The sequence below is a fragment of the Chaetura pelagica genome, unplaced genomic scaffold (assembly GCF_000747805.2).
Source record: "Chaetura pelagica isolate M959 unplaced genomic scaffold, ChaPel_1.0 scaffold835, whole genome shotgun sequence".
Lineage (NCBI taxonomy): Eukaryota > Metazoa > Chordata > Aves > Apodiformes > Apodidae > Chaetura > Chaetura pelagica.
This window is the reverse complement of record NW_009953220.1, coordinates 123,914-128,748: the sequence shown is the minus strand read 5'-3', so window position 1 is coordinate 128,748 and position 4,835 is coordinate 123,914.

Genomic DNA, 4,835 nt, shown 5'->3' with positions numbered 1-4,835 from the left:
TTCGCATCGCCCCCCCCCCGCGCGGGCCAGTGCCCGTGCCCCCCCGGTGCTGCTGCGGGGTGTGTGTACGCGCATTGTCCTGCGGCGCCCGTGCGTGTGCATCCCCGGTGTGTTGCAGGGGGTGTGTGCGCGTGTGCATGTGGGTGCGTGCGTGTGCCACCCCCCCTTGTGTCACCTTGTGCGTGCCCCCCCGTCGAGCTGAGGGGTGTGTTTGTTCCTCGCCCCCCTCCGCGATGCGTTGCAGCACCTGTGTGTTTACCACGGGCACTGTGAGGTGCTGTGGGTGTGGGCCCCCCACCGGGGGTGGTAGGTGTTGTGGGAGCAGCTGAGCACTCAGGGTGGGTGTGCACCTTTGGTGTGGGGGGGACAGCACAGGGTGCCCCATGTTGGGTATCCAGCAGGATGGCTCCTCAGGGATGGCTGCACTTCCAGGGAGAAACCACCAGCCTTGGCCTCTCCTGCACTGAAGGCATTACTGCTCACCACATCGCACCGGGGCTGGGGACACCGGCATGTGGGTCCATTTTTGGGCTGACACAAGGGGGGTGGGTGGCCTTGCAGCAAGCTGCTGTGCCAGGGGTGGCAGGGGCTTGTGGGGCCTGCGGCTGCCATGGCGCCAGCCTGCACGTTTATTTGCCCGGGGAGGAATATATAGAGCGGCGGGCGAGGGCTGGGACGCGCGTCCAGAAATAGTGTGGTTTCCAGCCGGCCTGTGAGATGCAAATCCTCTGGTCAGCGAGCGCTGGAGCTAAACTTAGGGCAATTACAGGAAAGTGTGGGCCTGTGGCTGGTGTGCAGGGGTCAGGGGTGGCTGATATACCCTCACTCTTGGCTAGCCCTGGCAGTCCAGTACTGTGGGACCCCCACCTGGCAGCTTCCACTGCCCCTTCCCCGCCGGCAGCCGGGCGTTCCCACAGCTCCTGCACCAGCCCTGAACTTTGCCCGCTGACGAGCCACAGCTCAGCCCTTCACCTTTGCCGTGGGCTGGGCTGTGCAGAGGGTCAGGCTGCATGTTTGAGGCCAGAAATGGGTGGTGTGGAAGGTACCTGCCTGATGTGGAGTGGGCTGTGGCCCACTTGTCCTCCCAGCTAGTCACTAAACCGTCTCCTGCTTTCACTCCCACCCAGCAGAGTCTGGCAGGGATCGCTGCCCCACCACCTCTGTTTTGTAAGGACTCTCGGGTTGTTTTATTACCCAGCTTTGGGGTGAGGCAGATGCTGGGTTGTGCTGAGTGCCTGCACCCCGTGCACGCACCCTGCACACCCTCTTGGCTTCTGCCACCAGCCCATGGTGACACATCAAAGCCAGGTCCTTTGCTGCTGGACACGGGGTTCCTGCAGCAGGAGGACCTGAAATCCCGCTTTGGAGACAGCCTGGCGTCACATCCCGGCTGTGACTCGGGTAAATCCAGGATTGTTTTCCTCCTGACGCATCCCAGCGTTGTCTGTAAGAGCAGGCAGTGCAGAGGGATTTGGAAACCCCCTAAATTTCCTTGTTCTGCGGAAAACTTGTGTCCAGCAAGGAGGCGAGGAACCATCACACAGGTCAGACCCTTCTGCTCCAAGTGAGAGCCAGGCTGGTTGCAGGGCATTGCTGCTGCCAGAACCCACTCCCTGGCATGGCGTTGTCCCTGCCCAACCGGGCACAGCCGGGTGTGAAGGGCACAGCTGGGGTTTGGGGTGCCCCAGCATGGCGTGTCCAAGGAGGTGTTGGCCACCAGCTCCTGTGCTGAAGTGATGGGTGAGCGCGGCCCTACTGCTGGCAGCACAGCCGGGGAGCAGAGCAGGGAGGGCAGGTGACCGGGAAACTTGCGCTGCAGGTCCCTGCGCAGGGAGCGTGTCGGACGAGATTGCGTCTCAGGGAGGGAAGGAGTGGCCCAGAGTTTCAGTGAACGCCTTCCTCCCTGCCTGAAACTCCCTGGCGCCCTGGCAGGGACATGGCGGCTCATGGCTGCGACAGGGAGTTCAGGGGGTGGTTGCATCTCACCCCTCAGCTCCTGCTTTTGGGGCTTAGGGAGGGCTTTTGGGTTTGAGAGCCTCGAGCTGGGTCTCCCTTTCTGCCAACTGGCACTTGCAGGGTGACATCTGCTGTCCCTTGCCAGCCCAGGTGTCATGGCAGTGTCCTTGCGTGCGATCCCCCGACACAGCTGGTGCCCACAGGAGCCTCTCCCTCCTTGTCATGGCTCATGCACTGTCCTGAACATGCCTGGCGATGGGTAATCCCGGAGCTGAGTCAGGGAGGGCGCGTTGGGTCTGGTTTGGGAGCAGGGAGACACACAGCAGCCGCCTCCTGCTCGCAGTGTGGAGCTGCGCCCATCCGGCATCCCCGGTGTGTGTCCCCCAGTGGTGGGAACCTCCTCGGGAAAAGGGGGCAAACCACAACTGCATCCCAGATCGGCCAGGGGCACCAGTGCTGCAGGGATGCTGGGATCTTCACCCCAGCCCATGAAGCTCCTGGTGGCCTTGTGTGGGGCACACACAGCCAGGCTGCTGGCTGCCGGCACTGCCTGATTAGTGATGCAGCTGGTAACGCTTGTTCCCCCTTTTTGTTGAGCTTACAAAGGCCGGGAGGCAGCATGTGTGCGGGGGAGAGAAACCACCAAGGACAAAGAGCAGGCTGGCTGCCTGCCTCCCTGCTCCAACCAGCACCTGCCTGGCGAGCAGCTCTGCTCCAGAGGGTCCCGGACCTGAGAAGGTGTCCCAGGAGCCTCCTCCCTGCAATGGGGTGAGCATGGGGTGCTCCTGGGGATGCAGAAAGCTGCATCTCCCCAGCAGCACTGCTTCGGGGATGCCCAGGCAGCTGGGGCTACTGGTGGCATGTGTTGTGGTGTGGGGGCAGAGGTGGGTGCAGGTGGTTTCCTCCTTGCCACTGTCCGTGCTGAGACCCCAGCACCACTGTGGAGGAGCTGGCGGAGAGCAGCTCCTGTGATGGCATAGTCATGGGGCTCTGTGCCAGCAGCACCTGCTGCAGGTCAGAGGAAGGAGCTGTGCCATCCCCAGGCTCAGGTCAGCCATCACACCTCAACTGGCATTTCTGGGAGGAGAAAGGAGCTGCCTTGTTTTCATGTGTTTTGGGGTCCTGCCCAGCCCAGATCCTGGATGTGGGTCTAGGTGATGCCCTGGGTGCTGCATGGGAGGGCAGAGCAGTGACGACTGTGGTCAGAGCCTTGGCAGCCCCTCTGGCCATTGACAGGAGGCTCGGATCCAGCAAACGTAGCCACCTGGTCGGGCTTTGTGCCCAGCCTTGTCCCTCCAACTGCTTTCCCCTGCTGCCTCGGCTGTACTGCACATCCAGGGCCGGCACCGTGTGGTGGCTTGCAGAGTCCTGCCCTCACTTGCCCTGCAGCCAGGCCTCTCCTGGGCACGTGTGCCCCCACCCCAGCCCTGAGGGGCAGCAGGGTTCAGGCAGTCCCGTGCCATCCCTTGACCTGTGTGGCTTTACCAAGGGGAGGCCAGGTTTCCCGTGTCCCTCTGGGTGCGTTTAGGGGCCGTGGGGACCACCTTTCCTTGCAGAGAGATGGCTCAGGCCATGGTGGTGATGCAGCACTGATGCTGGGCTGGAGCCAAGGTGCAGCTTGGCAGGGCACAGCATGGCATCCACACACCCTGCAGAGCCCACACTGCCAGCATGGGCAACGCCATCTGTCTGCAGGGGTTGCACAAACCTCGTCCCCGCACCCGTCGGAAAGCTTTAAAGCAGATGCTTCAAACATGGGGAGTTTTCCTGTTGTCCTTTGTGCCGAGGTTAAGTTCCTGCGTGGCTTCCTGCCCCGTTATATATAGTTGTCAGCCCATCCCGCGCGGCGCTGCCAGCTCACTGCTCCGGTTTGGAGTTGTTTATCTGCAGCCCAAGCACTTGATGGGAGTCGGGGTGTTGGGGCTGGTGGGCACTGGCTGCCCTGGGGGCAGACAGGTTGCATAGCAGCCTCACTTGTGGGTGCCCCTGAGCTGTGGGTGCATGTGGGGTTTCCCAAGGGGTGCTGGGGTTTCTGCTAGGCCGTGGTTTTGCCGCCGGCTGGGCGCTCCCCCTCCGGCGTGGGATGCCGGAATGAAAGAGCGACTGTTCCTGGAGGTCACTGGCAGCGTCAGGAGTTTCTGTGTCGACCCGGCTAAAATTAGACACTTATCAGTGTTCAGGAGGGATGTGATTTTACAGGTTCCTGTTTATTCAAGCAGCCTTCACTTGGGGCTGTGTTTCCGTCCCCAGTGGGGACTCTGCCCATGGCTGTTCCCTGTGGCTCTGCAGTGGCCGGGGCTGGGACCAGTAGTTGAGAGGCCTCTTGTTTCTTTGACAAGGGGCTTTTGAACTGGTGGGCAGGACACCCATGGTGCAGCAGTCAGCAGGGGTGGGTGGTTTTGCCCAGGGAGTGTCTGTGCAGGTGGTAACCACTGCAAATGCAACCAGGATGCCTCCCTCTGCTGCCCACCCGTGCTGCTCCAGGACGGCTTCTGAGCTGTGGGAGATGCTGGGGGTCTGGCCTGCAGTCAGACCCAGCACTGGCATGGGGCTGCATGGGGCTGTCAGGCTTCTGGGCTTCTTCCAGGGCATCCCTGGGGGTGCAGAGCCAGCCTTGTTGCATTTCTGGGGCTTGGTGGCCAGTCAGGGCAAGGACATGATGACCCGGGGCAATCTCAGAGCCCCATGTTCTTCCATGGGGAGGGTGGGAATGCTGAGGCTGGGGGTGGCAGCTGGGGTGACCACTGGGGTGGAGCAAGGGGCGGTGAGATGGGTGTTGGTCATGTTACTGTCTGATGGCACCCTTGTCCTTCTGCAGGCAGGTGGCAGTGCTGTGACCAGCGCCCTGCCCCAGCGCCCTGCCGTGGGGGCAAGTTCTC